The sequence below is a fragment of the Microcaecilia unicolor genome, chromosome 1 (assembly GCF_901765095.1).
Source record: "Microcaecilia unicolor chromosome 1, aMicUni1.1, whole genome shotgun sequence".
Lineage (NCBI taxonomy): Eukaryota > Metazoa > Chordata > Amphibia > Gymnophiona > Siphonopidae > Microcaecilia > Microcaecilia unicolor.
In genome coordinates this window covers 342,102,654-342,124,643 of record NC_044031.1, presented here as the reverse complement: position 1 = coordinate 342,124,643, position 21,990 = coordinate 342,102,654, and positions in this window count along the sequence as shown.

Sequence of the window (21,990 nt, the reverse complement as noted above, 5' to 3'; positions counted from 1 at the left end):
TGGTGTACAGTGCTGCGTATGCCTTGTAGCGCTATAGAAATGATAAATAGTAGTAGTAGTAAATCTAAGCACTGATTATAGAGTATGCTTAGTTGGCACTGATTTCAGCGCCGATTTTTTAGGTGCCATATATAGAATCTCCTATAATTTAGGACTATCACCTTTCACTTTACTTTTAAAGAAAGAAGGAAACACCACTGAGAAATTTATCTACTTAATTTAAAGACAGATACACCAGTCTTAACAGTGGAACAATTCTTTAATGGTTGAGAGTTGACAATTTAAGCACTTGTGGCAGCCATAAAAGGCTCAAATGATATTGTATTAGACTAGGATTAAGTCTAGAATATAATGTCTTTTTGGAGCCAAGCATAAGAAAAACCACTAAGGCAGACAACATTCCACAACTATTTCTGGGACTGAAATGTTGAGGCTTTTTCTATGCTTTAATAAAGAGGTTTTTTTAATTATATAGTGCCTGGCTTCCTGTATCCCGCTATAGCTAAGGAGTTTCTTCTTGGGTTCTTTTTATCTATTGCTGGTTGTATCCAGAGCTCTTCTGTGCTTGAAGGTATTGAAAGTATCTATAGATTCAGCTGTTGGACAAACCAATACCTGGGTTGCATGTTGCTTTTGATGTTCCCTTCTTTTTCAGGCTCATATACTCACAAAGTGACTCTACTGATGTGATGTAGCTAACCACACACACTCCCACCAGGCTAGTATCCAGAGCCTCTTCTTTCCCACTCCTTGTGTTAACCTTGAATTAGTACTCTCAAATTAGACTTTTCAAAGCTTTTTTTTTTTAAAGTGTTTTTTGTCATATCAGATACATTAGAGGCCGTAATATCTTTTTCGGATAGCAATAAAGGAGGATCACAGAGAAGGTAGGTTTCTTATGCAAAGAAAACATGATTGAGGGTAACAATTAGCAGGTGACTGGCACTGCAGAGGGGTTTTAAGGAGATTAAAGGGAGAAAAGTTGTGAGTAATCAAAGATGAGTCAGGAAAATTAGCACTGGGAAGGTAGAGGCATCTTGAGTACAGTGCATGCATGCAGCAATGTCCTCTGGAACACTAAGAATTTGTTTGATAAGTTACTGATCCAAAGCCAGTGCAAAAATATCAGCCACTCTAGGTAAACCCCCAGTGTACCCCCACTCCCCCCATTAATATCTACGCCTCTTGGCCCTTCTAACTCATCCCACCCCTGAATAACCTGAGTAAATTGGCCATTTCTGCCCATTGTCCCTACTAGTAAAAGTACCTGCTGTCTGAGTTTGTGTGGTTGTCAGGACCAGTTGTTTTGCGGCTGCTCTTTGATGCCCCCAGAACTGCTGCCTTGTCTTGCCTAATGGTCGGACCAGCCCTATATTGATTCTTACATTTTATTTTTACAGTAACTTTTTGTTCCCATAAGTTTTGGAGGTGTTAGGTAATCTGCTATGATTATGCATATTGCACCATTTGCCTTTCTTTTCAAAGGCCTGAATAGAAAGTGATCAGCATACAGTATACATTTCCTCAAAAATGAGTTGGGATGCACAGAGATGATACTTGTTTTGCAAGGAAGGCACATGCCTCAAAGCATAGTCCTAGCTATAGCATCTGACCTCAGTGTGAGAATGCCAGCTGGAATTCCCTAGGGACTTTCCATCATGTTATTAAAGTGGAATCTGCCAGCATTCTGTGGCATCTGGGACATGTCTAATCCCTGGCACTGCCATACCAGTGTTTGTCTTTTTAACCACTACTAATTGCCAATCCAGTAATCCCAAATTCCTGCGCAAAGTCTGCCAGTGAAACTAAGGACTGGTGGTGGAGTGAGAGAGGCAGTCACTAGCTAATGGTAAATGTGCAAATCAGCAAGTGTTAACTTTCACCTGCAGAAAATCCTGCATTTCTTTTTTTATAAACAGAGATCTATGATGCTGTGGTTTTACAGTGTTTTGTACATGGAGGGTGGCAGATAACCAGTTCACCAATACACTAAATGACAGTGCCTGTGGTTACAGACTTCCGACAGCCTGTGGCAACTTGCTCTGATTCTGCTGACTTTAATCCGATTGATTGTAGGTTACCACAACAATACACAGGTTGTTTCTTAGCCCTGTTGATCAATTCCAGAGGTTGTTAACTATGGTGTGTCATAGGCTGTCAGGGAGTACACAGCCAGATCACTGCTACTGCACAGGAGAGCGGAGCCCACATGGCAAGACAACCACTTGCCAGTGCTGCAGGAAAAACTAACACTGTTTCTTTGGTGATCCATTAGCAGCACTCTCAAATTTCCCATGTGGCATCTCTGATCTCACAGAACTGATGAGCAGTATGAGAGAAGCAGAGAGCCAGCAAAGGTACATAAGAAAATTAAAATAGCCGTACTAAGTCAGACCAATGATATTAATCTAGCCCAGTGGCCAATTCAGGTCACAAGTATCTGACTGAATCCCAAATAGTAGCAGGATTCATGCTACTGATCCCAGGGACAAGCAGTGGCTTTCCCCATATCTATCTCAACAGTACACTATGGGCATTTCCTCCAGGAACTTGTCCAAACCTTTTCTAAACCCAAATACACTAACTGCTGATATCACATCCTCAGGCAATGAGTTACAGACCTTAACTATTCTTTGAGTGAAAGAATATTTTCTCCTGCTCAATCTAAAAGTAGTACCATGTATCCTTGAGGATAGTTTTTATACTTTCTGAAAGAGTAAAAAAAAATCAATTTACATGTACCCGTTCTACACCACTCAGTATTTTGTAGATCTCTATCACATCCCCTCTCAGCTGTCTCTTTTCCAAGCTGAAGACTCTTAACCTCTTAAGCCTTTCCTCATATGAGAGGAGTTCCATCCCCTTAATCATTTTGGTCACCCTTCTTTGAACCTTATCTAATTCTGCTATAACTTTTTTTAAGATACAGCGACCAGAACTGCACACAATTCTCAAGTTGTGATCGCATAATGGAGTGATAAAGAGGAATTATAATATTCTTTGTCTTATTTTCTATCCCTTTCCTAATAATTCCTAGCATTCTGTTTGCTTTTTTGGCCTCCACCATACACGGGGCATAACATTTCAGCATATTATCCACAAAGACATGTAGATCCTTTTCTTGAGTGCTGATTCCTACGGGGGAACCTAGCATCAAATAACTATGATTTGGATTATTCTTCCCAATATGCATCACTTTGCACTTGCCCACATTAAATCTCATCTGCCATTTGGATGCCCAGTCTTCCAACCTTCCTAAGATCTTTCTGAAAATTTTCACAATCTGCATGCGTTTTAACAACTTTGAATAGTTTTGAGTCATCTGCAAATTTAATCACCTCACTCGTCGTTCCTATTTCCAGATCATTTATAAATATGTTAAATAACACCAGTCCCAGTACAGATCACTGGGGCACTCCACTGTTCACCCACCTCCACTGAAAGCGGCCATATAACCCTACCCTATGTTTTCTATCAACCAGTTCCTAATCCACAACAGAACATTGCCTCCTATCCCATGGGTTTTTAATTTTCGCAGAAATCTCTTATGAGGGACTTTGTCAAACACTTTCTGAAAATCTAGATACACTACTACATCAACCAGCTCACCTTTATCCACATGTTTATTCAAAGAAATGAAGCACATTGGTGAGGTAAGATTTGTTTTAGCTGAATCCATGTCAACTCTGTCCCATTAAACCACATTTGTGTATGTGTTCTGTAATTTTATTCTTTAAGATAGTTTCCATGTTTTGCCTGGTACTGATGTCAAGCTTTCTGGTCTGTAATTTCCCAGATCACCCCTGGATCCCTTTTTAAAAATTGACGTTACATTAGCCACCCTCCAATCGTCAGGTACTATGGACAATTTTAATGACAGGTTACAAGCAGATCTGTAATTTCATATTTGAGTTGTTTCACTACCCTGGAGTGTATACCATCTGGTCAGGTGATTTATTACTCTTTAATTGGTCAGTTTGGCTCAGTACATCTTCCAGGTTCAGAGATTTCTTTCAGTTCCTCTGCATCATCACCCTTGAAAACCATCTCTGGTACAGGTAGATCTCTAAAGAGAATCCACGTGCGTGGAGAACTCAATAGATCCCACGGAGCGTAAAATGAAAAATAAAAAGGTGGGAATATGAGCCAGGCTATCCAAAAACTGGATCCAAAGCGAAATTTTAAAATAAACAGCGTTTATTAATTTCCAAAACAATGATAATAAAACAGTTACATATTAAAAGTGACTCGACACAACGTTGTGTTCGGCCAGAAGGCCTACATCAGGAGTCTATAAATAAAAACAATAAATGAATACATAAATATAATATCCAAAAAAGAGGAACATGTATAAGATATCAACATCAACATAATTTCCATGTTAATATGAATGCTGAAAGACATATTTTGTAAAAAGAATTTGTAAACAAAAATATAAGATATAAAATATAACACATATACCAGACAAATGTCATAATAGTCATAAACCGCACCACAGGCCTTTAAAAATGGAACACAGTTCTTTAATGAATGAGCCTTGACAAAAAATGAAAGTGCCTTGGTGCTTTGTAGCTTTTACTATATGAGACGTGGGGTAAGGAATAATATATTGTAGAGGAATATATTCGAGTTATTCCCCAAGTTTTCCACATCATCACTGTGACCCCTGACGCAGGTGCTAGTCACCGAAACACGGCCCGTGTCGGGTTTTTTTGTCAAGGCGCATTCATTAAAGAACTGTATTCCATTTTTAAAGGCCCATGGTGCTGTTTTTTTTGTTTGGACTTTAGTTTGTACTTCGTTCCCTCTCTTTTGTTATATAATAGTCATAAACATCATAAAACATAAATACAGAAAAAAAATTTTGTATGTACATACATGGATATTTGTAAAATATAAGCACATCACGTTGTTTCCTTATATGCTGTTTTTTCTGCTAGGCTCCAGTTTAAACTTGAGGTGGATCATGATCTAAGCACTACTCAGTGCTGCCTAATGACCAAATATATATTATTTATAGGTAGATCATTATCTAAGTACTTATCGGCTTTATTTGGCTTCAACTGTATGCGTGACCTTTTTAATATCCATAGGCATATCACGTTGTTTCCTTATACGCAGTTTCTTCTGCTGGGCTCCTGTTTAAACTTGAGGTGGATCGTGATCTAAGTACTTGTTAGCGCTACCTAATGACCAAATACATATCACTTATAGGTGGATCGTTTATTCAGCTGCATTTCTTATGTTTCTTTTCAGACCATTTTTAAGTCCTTGTCTGCAGATTTTTCATTTTGTGATTTGAGGTTAGTCTGTCTTTATTTTATTTTTTTATCTGTATCTTTTTCTTTTTACTTTTATGTTTTATTTCTTTTTTATTTTTATTTTTTAGATTTCTTTATTACACAAATTGATGATCTCATTTCATTATTTGATCTGTTACAAAGTTAGTCCTTCTCATATTTTACAAATATCCATGTATGTACATAGAAAATGTTTTTTCTGTATTTATGTTTTATGATTTATGATGTTTATGACTATTATGACATTTGTCTGGTGTATGTGCTATATTTTATATCTTATATTTTTGTTTACAAATCCTTTTTACAAAATATGTCTTTCAGCATTCATATTAACATGGAAATTATGTTGATGTTGATATCTTATACATGTTCCTCTTTTTTGGATATTATATTTATGTATTCATTTATTGTTTTTATTTATAGACTCCTGATGTAGGCCTTCTGGCCGAAACACAACGTTGTGTCGAGTCACTTTTAATGTGTAACTTTTATTATCATTGTTTTGGAAATTAATAAACACTGTTTATTTTAAAATTTCGCTTTGGATCCAGTTTTTGGATAGCTTGGCTCGTATTCCAACCTTTTTATTTTTCACAGGTAGATCTCTTACATCTTCTTCAGTAAAGACCGAGGCAAAGAATTCATTCAGCCTCTCTGCTATGGCCCTATCTTCTCTGAGTGCCCCTTTTACTCCTTGATGATCTAACGGTGCCATGGATTCCCTCACAGGCTTTCTGCTTCTGATGTACCTGACAAAGTTACTACTATGGGTTTTTGCCACCGAGGCATTTCTCTTCATATTCTCTTTTGGCCTTTATTTTGGTTTTATTAGGGAAAAAAACTATTTTGAAATCTTGGACTGAGTCAGAAGCGCCTTCTTATTGGGGCTGGCGCAAATTACTTCAACATATGCTTCTAGAGAAGTTTCATGTGAGTACATCCCTTAAACGAAAAAAACAAAAATGATTCTTGTCCATATGAGATTCATACCTGCATCCTTAAATCCTAGAGCATGGAGTTTTGTTTTAAACTCGCTTTAGGTTAGTTTGTTTTTTTCCTTCTTTCTCTTTCAGGAGATTGACTGCCGTTAGGTAGAGGTACATTTCCTTTGGGGAGTAAGCCAAAAGGTCACAGGCTGTCTCCTAACTTGGATAGTAGAAGACTGGCATTTAATCTGCTAGGACTGTACTCTCACTCTTAAGTTGTCCGACTCTTATTGTATGTTGGAATTTATGTTATTTTATTTTTTTGTAAATGATCTGGGGAAGGAATTGAAGGGATAGATGGGGAAGATAATATGTTATTTGAACAATTTATTCATGATTGGTACAGGGTTAATTTGTTAGTTGAACTATGTTATTGTTGTCTTCCAAGACATATGAGTAATATTTTGGATTAGAAGAGGGTTTCGGAAGGAGAAGGGGGAAAACTGCTAAAAATTGATAACATAGTAACATAGTAGATGACGGCAGAAAAAGACCTGCATGGTCCACCCAGTCTGCCCAACAAGATAAACTCACGTGTCATTTTTTGTGTATACCTTACCTTGATTTGTACCTGTCTTTTTCAGGGCACAGACCGTATAAGTCTGCCCAGCACTATCCCCACCTCCCAACCACCCGCCCCGCCTCCCACCACCAGCTCTGGCACAGACCGTATAAGTCTGCCCAGCACTATCCCCACCTCCCAACCACCAGCCCTGCCTCCCACCGCCGGCTAAGCTTCTGGGGCTCCCTTCCTTCTGAGGAGGATTCCTTTATGTTTATCCCACGCATGTTTGAATTGCGTTACCGTTTTCCTCTCCACCACCTCCCGCGGGAGGGCATTCCAAGCATCCACCACTCTCTCCGTGAAAAAATACTTCCTGACATTTTTCTTGAGTCTGCCCCCCTTCAATCTCATTTCATGCCCTCTCGTTCTACCGCCTTCCCCTCTCCGGAAAAGGTTCGTTTGCAGATTAATACCTTTCAAATATTTGAACGTCTGTATCATATCACCCTGTTTCTCCTTTCCTCCAGGGTATACATGTTCAGGTCCGCAAGTCTCTCCTCATACGTCTTGTAACGCAAATCCCATACCATTCTCGTAGCTTTTCTTTGCACCCCTTCCATTTTTTTCACATCCTTCACAAGATACGGCCTCCAAAACTGAACACAATACTCCAAGTGGGGCCTCACCAACGTCTTATAAAGGGGTATTAAAACCTCTTTTCTTCTGCTGGTCACACCTCTCTCTATACAGCCTAGCAATCTTCTAGCTACGGCCACTGCCTTGTCACACTGTTTCGTCGCCTTCAGGTTCTCAGATACTATCACCCCAAGATCCCTCTCCCTGTCCGTACCTATCAGACTCTCCCCGCCTAACACATACGTCTCCCGTGGATTTCTACTCCCTAAGTGCATCACTTTGCATTTCTTCGCATTGAATTTTAATTGCCAAACGTTAGACCATTCTTCTAGCTTCCGCAGATCTTTTTTCATGCTTTCCACTTCCTCCGGGGTGTCCACTCTGTTGCAAATTTTAGTGTCATCCGCAAAAAGGAAAACTTTACCTTGTAAGCTACAATATTGGCTAAAAATGGATGACGGGCTTTCTCTCTTTGACTTTCTTGTATAAGATATGTTATTTCACTTCTGTATGCCTAAACTTTTGGCTGTATTTTTTTTTCTTTTTGTAAGGTCATCAATAAAAAATGTTGAACATTAATTTACTCATGCTTACTTTTTTATCTATCCTCCCTTACTATCTCCTACTCATTAACCCGCACCCTTCGCTTCTTGAATGACCACTGGCTCGTTCTTCCCAGCCGCAAAAATGAATCTCTTGATTCCACTAGGTGCTGAGCTGAGCTTTCTTCTTTGCTTCCCCAGCTCTATGGAATTCTCTGCTCCTTCATATTTGATCTGAACTATCTCTAAAAAAATTTAAATCATTGGTTAAGGCCTGGCTATTTCAAGAAGCCTTCCCCTCTCCCTCTGGCTAAATACTTTTGACTTTTTGTGGCTGGCCCTGATTTTATTTTTCCATCCTTTTTGTTTCCCCCTTTTCCTTCTACAAGTAATTATTTTCTTTTCACTTTTCTATTGTTGTGTGCATGATTATTATTATCCAATATTGTAGCTTAATTCTTCTCTGATTTACATATTTATGTTTATTGTACACCACTTTGAACTGATAGTTTGATTAGGCAGTATAGCAAATTCAAATAAATAAATAAAATAACCACAAAGTTCGTGTTATTTGATATTTCAATTATGCATTTTTTTTCTTATATATTGTGGTGCACTGTTTAAACATGAATTATTTTTTAAATGATTTATTTGGGTTGTCTATTAAATGGTCATTATAAAGAAATTTAAATGTAAATGATATCAATGCATTTGTATTAAAATTTTTTATTCTACTTATCCATCATCATTCCAATTTTCTTTGTTTGGCTTTTCTTCACCTTGCTAATGTGCTATTCCGTCCTCTATACACAACAGTGATACAGTAATCCTGTCAAATCACAACTAATAATTGTAGATTTACTTCATTCCTATCAGTCTGCAAGGCATTAACATGGTCTGGTCTAGAGTAAATTTAATTGAAAATAATCTTTTTCAGATAACAGAACCTTTTTCCTAACGTACCGCTGTTTTAGAAATTTCAATCAGAGCTAATTACAGAATAACAAATGGAAAACATGAGAGCTATGTTCAATTCAGACAAACAGAACAATAGTTTACGGTGGTTCGGGGGGGGGGGGGTAAATTAAACGATTGATGACTTTCTGGCTGACCTTGGGAACAACATTCCTTTTGCTTCACTGTTGCCCTTGGGGAGCATTTTTTTAAAGTCTGCTTTTACACTCATAGATTAAGTAAAACCTGGCTAAACAAATTACTAAATAAATAAACCAGACAAGTGAGCATGACTCACATAACATGGCATGAAAAACTAAGTGTAGAAATATACTGAGGCAGTCATGCAACAGAAAAGATGCTCTTCACTATTAGAGTGTTATATAGTAACACAGTAAATGCAGACAATAAAGACCAACATGTCTGCCCAGTAAAGTGGCTCAAGCTGCACATGCCACTCTGTGCAGGTTACCTACTCTATGCTTTTGGTTTGGTTTGTATCTACTGTAATATGCAGGTTTTGCTTTGATTTCTAGCCTCTTGTTGTATAGAGAGCCTTTGAATATATCCCACATGTTTCTATTTATGCAACTTGATAATACTGCCCTTCTAAAAAAAAAAAAAAAAATCAGAGCAGTGTACAAAATGCTGCCACAATACAAAACTAAGGGGCCCTTTTACTAAGCTGCTCTAGTAAATAGGCTTAGCACAGTGTTTCCCAAGTCTAGTCCTGGAGTTCCCCTTGCCAGTCAGGTTTTTAGGATATCCACAATGAATATGGATGAACTTGATTTGCATACACTGCCATTCATGTTCCACATGAACCTTAACCTACCAGAACATCACTTTGTATTTGTTCACACCGGAGTTGGCGATCGCCTCTCCGGTACTATGTAAGCCACATTGAGCCTGCAAATAGGTGGGAAAATGTGGGATACAAATGTAAGAAATAAATAAATATATGCAAATCTTTCATGTATATTCATTGTGGATATCTGACAAGGAGGGGCATAATCGAAAGGGACGCCCACGTTTTGTTGAGGACATCCTCACAAAACGTCCTGATGGGAGGGGCGGGGAAACCCGTATTATCGAAACAAGATGGACATCCGTCTTTCGTTTTGATAATACGGTCGGGGACGCCCAAATCTTGAAACTTTGGTCGTCCTTAAAGATGGTCGTCCCTAGACTTGGTCGTTTCTGATTTTCGGCGATAAAGGAAACCAAGGATCCCCATCTCAGAAACGACCAAATGCAAGCCCTTTGGTTGTGGGAGGAGCCAGCATTTGTAGTGCACCGGTCCCCCTGACATGCCAGGACACCAACCAGGCACCCTAGTGGCCACTGCAGTGGACTTCATAAAATGCTCCCAGAAACATAGCTCCCTTACCTTGTCTGCTGAGCCTCCCAACACCCCCCCTAAAACCCACTACCCTCAACTGTACACCACTACCATAGCCCTTATGGGTGAAGGGGGGCACCTAGATGTGGGTACAGTGGGTTTCTGGTGGGTTTTGGAGGGCTTGCTGTTTACTCCACAAACGTAACAGGTAGAGAGGGGGATGGGCCTGGGTCCGCCTGCCTGAAGTGCACTGCACCCACTAAAGCTGCTCCAGGGACCTGCATACTGCTGTGATGGACCTGAGTATGACATCTGAGGCTGGCACAAAATATTCTGAAAGATAGTTTTTGAGGGTGGGAGGGGGTTAGTGACCACTGGGGGAGTAAGGGGAGGTCATTCCCGATTCTCTCCGGTGGCCATCTGATCATTTTGGCCACCTTTTTGTGCCTTGGTCATAAGAAAAACACGACCAGGTAAAGTTGTCCAAGTGCTCGTCAGGAACACCCTTTTTTTTCCATTATGGGTCGAGGACGTCCATGGGACTGCTGCTTTTTAACATATTTATAAATGACCTCGAGATGGGAGTAACTAGTGAGGTAATTAAATTCACAGATGACATAAAATTATCCAGGGTCGTCTCGTCGCGGGAGGAGTGTGAAAAATTACAAGAAGACCTCGTGAGACTGGGGGATTGGGCGTCCAAATGGCAGATGAAGTTCAACGTTGACAAGTGCAAAGTGATGCATGTGGGAAGGAGGAACCCGAATTACAGCTATGTTATGCAAGGTTCCACGTTAGGAGTTACGGACCGAGAAAGGGATCTGGGAGTCATCGTGGATAGGACGTTGAAATCTTCAGCTCAATGTGCTGCAGCGGCTAAGAAGGCAAACAGAATGTTGAGTATTATTAGAAATGGGATGGAAACCAAGCATGAGGATGTTATAATGCCGTTATATCGCTCCATGGTGCGACCGTACCTGGAGTATTGTGTTCAGTTTTGGTCGCCTCATCTCAAAAAAGATATAAAGGAATTGGAGAAGGTGCAGAGAAGGGCGACAAAAATGATAAAAGGGATGGGACGACTACCCTATGAGCAGTGGCGTAGGAAGGGGGGGCGGGGGGGGGGCGGGGGGGGGCGGTCCGCCCCGGGTGCAAGCCCCGCGCTGGTGCACTGCCCTTTCTGCCCCGGAACAGTGAACCAGTTTTTGTCCCCATCCCTTCCACTAGGAGGACATTCCAGGAACCTACCACCCTTTCTGTGAAAATGTCCTTTCCTGATGTTGCTGTTAAGCTTACCTTCTTGCAGTTTCATTTCATTTAATGTCCACTAGTTTGTTCTACAACTTTCCCATCTTCAAAAAAATATTTATTAATAGCTTTCACATATTTAAACATTTGTATAAGATCTGCCCTATCACGCCTTTCCTCTAAAACAGAGGTCTCAACCCAGTCCTTGGGACAAACTCGCCAAGTCAGGTTTTCAGGATAATGCATGTAAATGTTTCTCATGCATACCCATGGTGGACATCCTGCAACCCTGACTGGGTGGGTGAGTGCCAAAGACTGAGGAGAACCATTGCTCTAGTGTATACATATTCCGTTCTTCAAGTCTCTTATACATCTTCTGATGGAGTCCCCATACCATTTTGGTTACTTTCTTCTAAACCACTTCAAGTCCTTTTATAATATTAGCAAGATAGTGCCTCTAAAACTGAACACAGTACTCCAAATGCAGCTTCACAAATGAACTGTACAAGGGAATAATCACCTACTCCTTCCTACTGGTTATACTCCTCTCTCTGCAACCAAGCATCCTTCTGGCTTTGGTCTCTACCTTGTCATATTGTTTTGCCACCTCGAGATCCTTGGGCACTATTGCTTTGAGATTCCTCTTCTGGTTCATGCACATCAGCTCCTTTGTATTTCTTCACCTTAACTAAGCATTAACCCATGTTTCTACTTGTAATTTTTAGAAATCACTTCTTATGTTGTCCATTCCCTCTGAGGTGTCCGTTCTGTTGCAAATCATCCACAAAATGGAAAAAAACATTGAACAAAATCAGTTCCAGGACCAATCTCTGTGGCACATCACCACTCAACTTTCTTCCAAGTGAACTCGGTTTACCATCTGTCAATCAACCAGTTTCTAATCCAGTTCACTACCTTGGGACCCAGCCCCAGGCTTTCTCAGTTTATTCATGAGGAACAGTATCAAAGATATTACTGCAGTCTTTGACTTTGGCTAGCAGAGATTATGGTTTTATGTACCAGGGTTTGGGGCCCTGGAGATCCAGCAAGTTCTTGTCCTTTTTGGTTTATTTACTGCATTTTACTTTTCTTTTCTTTCAACCTCTTTCTTTGTCAATTGGTTGGTGTTCCCTTTTCAGTTTATTTTGATGACATTGCTATTATATTTTTATATATCTCGCTTAAATGGCTGTCCTTAAGTGGATTATCAAATAAAGGAACCTTGATTACATCTAGTTCTCTGTCAAATAAATCAATCAGCTTTTTTTAACATGATCTTCCTTTGGTAAACAACCAAAACAAAAAACAAGGAAGGCACGCTCTACAGTGCAGCAGAAATGAATGAAAACAGCAAAGTGGATGATGAATGGGAATTGGGACTTGATATGCTGCCTTTCTGAGGTTTTTGCAACTACATTCAAAGCGGTTTACATATATTCAGGTACTTATTTTGTACCAGGGGCAATGGAGAGTTAAGTGACTTGCCCAGAGTCACAAGGACCTGCAGTGGGAATTGAACTCAGTTCCCCAGGATCAAAGTCCACTGCACTAACCACTAGGCTACTCCTCCACTCCAAAATAAAAATGGCCCAAAAGCCTGCCTCAGGAGTCAAATGTTATCTGATAAAATAGCATATGTCGTCACTGTAAGCACAAGGATAACATGAATATCCAAACACAAATCAAAGTGTGTATCTTCAGCCTCACAGCACGTTGTGAAAATCTCATCTAGCAGAGTATCACACAATGATTCTCCTGCCAATCTGGCTCTCAATAGTGACTCAAAGCAAGTTACATTCAGATACAGTAGGTATTTCCTGTCCATGGAGGGCTTACAGTCTAAATTTGTACCTGGGGCAATGAAGGGCTAAATGAACAGTCCAAGATCTCAAGGAGTGGCAGTGGGACTTGAACCCTGGCTTCCCTGGTTCTCAGCCTGCTGCTCCATATGCCTATCTATTGCAGAAGTCTGGTAGGGGAACTGTTAGTTCTTTTTTAGTTCAGCCTTTGGAGATTTGTGGCTTGTTCCCTGTGTTAGTATCTACTGATGGACCCTGCCCCGAACAGGGGATGTTTACTGTCCAGCTCAACAGTAGGGTCCATTGCTCCCCTGTCTTCCTCTATTTGGAGGGAGTCTTTTCAGGGCAGTCCCTTTCTGCACAGAGGCAGCAAGAATCACCTTGGATGGAAAGCCATGTTTGCCTAAGTGGGTATTTGAGGGCAATAGACCTGACTGTCTGTTGTGAGTTAAGATTTTCTTATACTTCCTGCATTGGCTAAAGGCTGTTCCTGGAGTGGTACACAGTGAACAGCATCAGAGCAGGGCTCCTTGTGTGTTGGGCCTCTGAAAGGGCCTATTTAGTATTTTTATTTACAGACTTTTCTGTCCCCTCTGTATTTTTCTCTGAGGGCAGTTGCTTAAACAGCTTGAAGTTTCCCTTACTTCCTTTGTGGAACTCTTTTTATACTGGCAGTACAGGTATTGTCTATGAGCACACCACCCTGAGTGTGCCTGATCTCTGATCTTGGAAGCTCAGCAGGGTTGGGCCTGGCTGGTTTCTACTTGGATGGGAGACTACCTGGGAATACCAGTGCCCAGATGATCAAAAGCCTTGTGCTGTTCCAAACAGCACTCTAAAATAGCGCTGGAACAGCACGGGGCTTTACCGCACAGATGATCAGAGATAATGCATGCAAATTTAAGCAGCACAATTATCTCTGATCATGGGGTAGAAGTGCAGGCGAATTGTGCCTGAGCATGCGCTCAGCACAATCCTCCCGCACTTGTTTGACAGGTCTGGGCTGTCAAAAGCCCAAACCTGTCAAACACAGGGGCTGGAGGTCCATGGGACCACCAGGCCCTGACTACCCCTGCCCCGAGTAAGGAAAAACGGGGGCTGGAGGTCCGACAGACCTCCGGTCCCCCCAACGATCCCCCCCCCCCCCCAGGTTCAGGGAGGGCTGGAGATCCAGTGGGTCTCCAGCCCCCCCAAACCCTCCGAAAAAATGGTCCCTGGTGGTCTAGTGGCCGCCGGCCAAATCCCCTCCCACCCTCCCTCCCAACGAGCGACGGGGGGGGGGGGGCTGGAGGTCCGGCAGATCTCCAGCCCACCCCAACTCCCCCCCCTTCAGCGTTGTCTGCAGTGGTGGTCCAGCCACCAGAGACCATTTTTTCAGGGGGTTTGGGGGGCTGGAGACCCACCGGATCTCCAGCCCTCCCTGAACCTGGGAGGGTGGGATCGTCGGGGGGACCGGAGGTCCACCGGACCTCCAGCCCCCTGTTTGCAGGTTTGCTTTGGGGGGGAACGGGGGTCTGCCAGCATGCAAGTGCATGCTGGACAGGGCTCACCATTCCTCCCCAATGATCTGCAAACCCTAATGCCAGCTCGGAGGTGGCGTAAGGTTTGCCGCGGCCAGCAACCCAAATTTTGGCGCGCTGGCCGCTGATCATTGGTGATGAATGCGCTAAGCCCTGTTTAGCATGAAACAACGCGCTCGAGGGCTCTAATCATGGGGTGGTAGCAAACTCCGGCGCTAGTATGGCGCTAACAGCCTCTAGCGCCGGCGTTTGCTTTTGATCATAGGCTTAGTGCCTTTGGCTCCAGGTTTCTGTGGGAAATGTTACATATTGTTATTTTCTGGGGCTAGTGCTCTGGTCTTAATGGTAACCATAGAACCTCAGTGCTGCCATGGGGGCTTTATCTCCAGGTGCAGTAGTTTCAGCAAAATAGTTTTATTTTTCTGGAACATGGTTGGCTTTCAACCGAAGTTCACAGGATTAGGCTGGTTTGTGCATCATATTAGAAGATGTGGCCCTTGGCTCCTTTTCATTTGGGGCATATTTTTTTCACTCTCCCATATTGCTTTCCCTGACAAGCAGTTCTTTGCATAGCTGGGACAGCTAACACTACACTATAGTGCCAAGGTTGGCTGTGTTGGTTTCCCACAGCAGCTCTGCTCTTCCAGTTTGCACTTGACACTGGTCAAACTATTGCATACTAGCTCCAGCTTCCACTGTATCAGCGGCACCTCTAGCTAGCTGTATATTGCAGTGTCTCTAAGGCTTTTATTGCACTTTTACACTTTTCTTTGTATTGGACAGCTAGCTATATTCCGAGCTACTTCAATTTAGCATTCTTCCCTGCACTTCTCCTCTAGGAAGCGTTTCTACTCTTTCCCCTTTGGCCCCCTCATCTGCAGTTTCTCTGTTTGGCCGTTCTGGGCCCATATATTCAGTTCCAGGCTTTGCCTTTCGGAATGGCTCTGGCTCCATTCAACTTTTCCTAGTATTGGGAGTATTGCGGCATTCTCCACAAGGATGGCATCAGAGTGCACCCTCTCTAGACGAGATCTGAGAGTCAATCTTCCCGGGACTTCTCGCTGTTGGAATCCTTGGGCTGGGTGGTTACCTTCAAATAAGCCACCTTGTCCCGTCCCAGATAGCTCTGGTACGATTTTTTCTTACAGAGGACTGGAGGATCTAGCTTCAGACTCGGGTGCACAATCTGCTCAGGGCGCTGGTAATGCTTTCATGTCTTGGGCTCTGAGGCGGCCACTTTGTAGGTAGTGCCGTGGACTGTGCTCCTATGCGACATCTACAGCTCTTGCTTCTCGGCAGGTGGTGTCCTGTGTCCCAGGAGTGTCAGCGGTGTCTTCCATGGCTGTTCTCAGCACAGCTGCGTATGAACTGGTGGCTCCGCAATTCCTCCCTGTGGAAAGGATGCCTTGGCGCCTCTGCAGTGGATGGTGGTGGTCATGGATGCGAGTCTCTCAGACTGGAGAGCCATTTGCCTTCTTCTTCCACCTCCGAGGCGGTGGATGGCACAGGGGACGGTGTGGACGATCTCCCGCCTGGACCTACTTTTGGTGCTGTTCATTTTCTAGCCTTTTAGGACACATTGCGGGTCAGACAATATTTGTGCCATCTCTCCCACCTGAACCTGCTTTTGGTGCTGTTTGTCTTCCAGCTCTTCAGATACGTTTGCGGGCCAAACGATGCTTTTCCTTCAGAGAACATGACAGAGAAGGCTGCTTCTTCAACAGAGTGGGCCTCAGTTGGGCCGTGACCATCAGGGCATGTCGCCCCCATGGAGTGGGCAGAGGACCTTGTGTTCTGTTTCTCCGTGGCCCACTTCACGGGCTTTTCCTACGGTGAGTTCTATTTTTCTGCCATCTTCTGGTCTCAGCAGAATGGTTATTCCACACCAGTGCTTCCCCAGTTTGGCCTCGGGTAGAGAGCTGCAGAGGTAGATCTGATGGTGTCCCAGCTGGACGCCGAGATGTCTTCTTTCTTCTGTCGGAGAGAGGGCGATTTGGCAGGGCTGGTTGTTCAGCTGCTTCCTTCTTCAATAGTGTTTCCTCCTTGGCCTCTCTGCGGCCAAGTTCTTTTTGGATCGATCGCCACCGGGGTTGAGCCATTCTGGTAGCTCCGGATTGGCCACGGCATCCTTGGTATGTGGATATGATGCAGCTCATGGTGGCACCTTCATTTTGAATCCCACTTGACTCAGGGCTCTTTCTTCAGGGTCCTTGAGTGGTCTTACGGCCTGGGTTTTTGAGAGGCTGACTCTGAGGAACAGAGTTCTTCGGACACAGTGATTTCTGCTCTATTACGATTTTGTATGCGGTCTACTTTGACCGCGTATTTTCGGGTGTAGTATTTTTCAGGCATGGTTGTGGCCCATGTTTGGTCTTCATTGCAGACATCTGTTCCTTCTGCAACCCATCCTGCAGAAAGGAATCAATTGCTGAGGGTCTGGCCTTGCACTCGGATGTAGTGCATTTCTTGCAGACTGCTTTTGCTCCTCCGCTGCTGCGACCTTATTCACCCTGAAACCTCGTTATCCACAGCTTAGGGCTCCTTGTCTATCGAGCATTGCTTTGGACTCTTTATGATCCTTTATAGAAGGCTTTGCTTAGGAGCTTACTCACGAGCGGTGTTCTTGGTTGCCAATTCTTCGGCATGTAGTGTGTCTGAATTTTTAGCGCAGCCATGCCGAGCTGTTTTTCTGCAATTCCTGAGTCTGGAGTGACCTTGCATTCCGTTCCTCCTTTTCTTTCTAGCTGTGGTTTGGCTTTTATTCTTTATCAGCCTCTCTTTCATCACTCCTTTTGGGAGGGGGATTTTCACGGAGAGTACATGGCGGTTTATCTTCTGGATTTTAGGAAGGTTCGTCAGAATTTGCAGATGTTGCATATTTTTCAGCGTTCAGATCTTCTCTTTGTCCTTCTCGCTAGTTCTTGCCATAGGATGATGGCCTCTGATTGATTTTATTTTATTTTTCCTTGTTGGATTGCAGATCCTGTGTTTCCGCGGATTTTTTTGAAATGTTGTGTCCTGCCGGTGGCGTTGCAGGCTTGTTCCACGAGGTTGCTATCTACCTCTTGGGTGGAACGGGTGTGCTTTCACTATTCAGATGCTGCCTTTGCAGCGGCAGTTCTGTCTTGGGGATCGGCAACTTCCCACCCTAATTAAGGATTTCTTTGGTACATCCCACCAGTTCCTGCTGCATACACTAAGGAAGGTAAAATTATGCCTTACCTGGTGATAATTTTCTTTCCTTTGGTAGCAGCAGATGAATCCAGGATCCCGCAGCCACAATTGTTTTGCCTGTCTGTTCTTGTCCTGGTCTTTAGTTTAAAAAAAAAATAAAAAAGAGAGAGAAAACAGAAACCACGGAAGAGGAGTCCATCACAGTTGTGGTTTCTCTAAGTCAGACAGACAAGTTTCTGTTGTATATGGTTGGTGAGGAAGGTTTCCTGGTTTCTTGTCTGATTCTGCTTGGTGATGAAACATATACTGAAGTGAAGAAGTAGCTGACCGTTTGGTATCACTGCCTTCAGCTTTGTAATCTCTATCTCCACCTGCTGGTAGATGGACATAACCCACCAGTGCCTGGATTCTTCTGCTGCTACTAAAGGAAAGAAAATTATTAGCAGGTAAGGCATAATCCCGTCCCTGCAAGAGAATTCATGGGACCGTTAGATCACGAAGGAACAAAAGGGGAACTCAGGGAGGACAAGGTCATAGCAGAGAAACTGAATGAATTCTTTGCTTCTGTCTTAATGGAAGAAGATGTAAGAGATCTGCCTATACCGGAAATGGTTTTCAAGGCTGATGATGCGGAGGAACTGAAATAAATCTTGGTGAACCTGGAAGATGTACTGAGCCAAATTGACAAATTAATTAAAGAGTAGTAAATCACCGGGACCAGATGGCATACATCCAAGGGTACTCAAGCATGAAATTGCTGATCTGCTGTTAGTAATATGTAACCTGTTGTTAAAATTGTCTGTAGTGACTGGTTTAGAGACACCCAAGACTACACAAATACGTCCTTGGAGCTGCAGATATACCCTGGAACTCATTTCAGTAGCTACCTGCACACAAAGGGTTCCCAGATACCTTACATATTGAGAAGAACTGGAATAATGGGAGCAGCAAAAGCAGTATGGAAATGGATTTGCAAGCTTCATAAGTTCTCGGCAAAAACCACTCCGTATTTATCAATATGTGGAAACCCAGACTTCAGGCCTGGCCTACTCTACCCAGCGTTCCAGCGATGGAGGCGGAAAGGGATGGTGTTTTTATCCCATGTTATCACCTCGGAGGGAAAGCTCAAGTCGTTTCAAGAACTGCAGAAAGAATTTGCATTACTTCCAACAGATAAATTCCATTACCTCCAGCTGAGACACTATGTACAGTCCCTGCCATGGGAGGACCTGGCAGAGGATGTTCAGGAGGAGTTGGCATCGGCCTTTTCTCTGGCGGCACAACAAAGGGTCCCACTTAAATTTCACCACAGACATATCAGAGATACTGCTGAAGAATTAGATTATGCTAAATTGTTGGACATGTGGCAACAGGACATACAAATAGATCTGACGGTCTCACAATTTAAAGCACACATCCTAGCGATATGCAAGCAGTCTATTTTAACTTCGCATTGGGAAACCCAATATAAAGTTGCGCTCCGTTTATACATTTCCCCGAGAAGAGCCTTCCACATGGGACTTTCCCCCTGGGGGGAGTGCCCTAAGTGTGGGGGAGATGGAGCCACACTGGGACACATGCTCTGGACTTGTGGGGGCTTGGTTCGTTTTTGGACAAACTTGACTCAATACATTTCAAAAATCTGGAAGACAGACTGGAAGTATGACTCTGCCCTACTACTGGGGCGTCCAAAACTTATACATCCTGTCCCGACGGGGTTTGTAGCTTTCGTCCAGAAATCCATCATAGTAGCTAAACAAGTGATACTAGCAGAATGGATGTCCCGACAAGATCCCACTTACTCCCAGTGGCGGACACGTATGATAACATTGTTGAGAATTGAAAGATTGGGAGTAGCAGACTTCAAATCCAAAGCTGGACAACAATTTCAGAACATCTGGAGCCCTTTCCTCAATACAATGACCCCGGTTGCCAGGAGCAGACTTGTTAATTATTAAGGGTACCTTAGTGTTTGCATAAGTAGGGCGGGAGGGATAAAGGGAGGGAGGGGGATATAAGATAAGATGGGGGGATAGGGAGGGGAAGGGGAAGGAAAGGGAGGGTGTCGGTAGGGGGGGATGTTGATAAAAACAAGTCTGTGATAATTGCGTTATTGTAATGTCATATATTTTTCTGCAATAAAAACGATTAAACATAAAAAAAAATTGTCTGTAGTACCTGAAGATTGGAGGATGGCCAATGTGACGCTGATTTTTAAAAAGTGTTCTAGGTGTGATCCGGGAAATTATAGACCGGTAAGCCTGATGTCAGTGCTGGGCAAAATAGTGGAAATTATTATAAAGTATAAAATTACAGAAAACGTAGACAAACTTGGTTTAATGGGATGGAGTCAGCATGGGTTCAGCCGAGGGAATTCTTGCCTCACCAATTTGCTTCATTTCTTTGAAGGCATGAATAAACATGTGGATAAAGGTAAGTCCATTGATGTAGTATATCTAGATTTTCAGAGAGCTTTAGATAAAGTTTCTTATGAGAGACTCCTGAGAAAATTAAAGAGTCATGGGACAGGAGGCAAGGCTCTGGTGTGGATTAGGAATTTGTTATTGAACAGAAAACAGAGGGTAGGGTTAAATGGGTCATCTCTCTCAACGGAGGAGGGTGAACAGTAGAGTGCCACAGGGATCTGTACTGGGACCGGTGCTATTTAACATATTTATAAGTGATATGGAAATTGGAACGACGAGTGAGGTGATTAAATTTGCAGATAATACAAAACTATTCAAGGTTGTTAAAACACAAGCAGACTGTGAAATATTGCAGGAAGACCTAAGGAAATTGGAAGACTGGGCATCCAGATGGCAAATGAGATTTAATGTGGACAAATGCAAGGTGGTGCACATTGGAAAGAATAATCTGAATCATAGTTACCTGATGCTAGGGTCTATCTTTGGGGTCAGCACTCAAGAAAAGATCTAGGTGGTTTTGTAGATAATACGCTGAAATCTTCTGCTCAGTGTGCGGCAGTGGCCAAAAAAGCAAACAGAATGCTAGGAATTATTAGGAAAGGGATAGTGAATAAGACCAAAAATACTATAATGCCTTTGTACTGCTCCATGGTGTGTCTACACTTTGAGTACTACGTTCAGTTTTGGTCACTGTATCTCAAAAAAGATATATCGGAATTAGAAAAGGTTCAAAGAAGAGCAACCAAAATGATAAAGGGGATGGAACTCCTCTTATATGAGGAAAGGCTAAAGAGGTTAGGGCTCATCCGCTTGGAAAAGAGACGGATGAGGGAAGATATGATTGAGGTTTACAAAATCCTGAGTGGTGTAGAACAAATAGAAGTAAATCGATTTTTTACTCATTCCAAAAGTACAAAGACTAGGGGACACTTGAGAAAGTTACATGGAAATACTTTTAAAACAAATAGGAGGAAATATTTTTTTTCACTCAAAGAATAAACCTCTGGAACTCGTTTCGGAGGATGTGGTAACAGCAGTTAGTGTATCTGGGTTTAAAAAAGGTTTGGACAAATTCCTGGACGAAAAGTCCATTGTCTGCTATTGAGACAGATGTGGGAAGCAACTGCTTGCCCTGGGATTTGTAGTATGGAGTGTTTTAAATGTTGATGCCAGCAGCCTCGTCCCACCCTGGTTAAGGTGGAGCCCACCCTTATGGAATAGGCTCCCCCCTCCCCAGAATGTTGCCCAGTTCTCTATAAATCTAAAACTCTCTTCCCTGCACCATCACCTTATCCACGTATTCAGACTCCGGATACAGTCACTCCCGTCCCGCTCTTCTTTCATACACAGAAGTACTTCACCCCCTATACTGTACCATTCCCTTGGATTTTTGTAACCCGAGTGATTGATCCTGCATTTTTTAGCATTAAATCTTAGATGCCAATTACTGGACCATTCTTCAAGCTTTGCTAGATCCTTCCTCATGCTATCCACACCCTCCAAGGTGTCCATCCAATTACAGAGTTTGGTATCGTCCACAAAGAGACAAACCTTACCA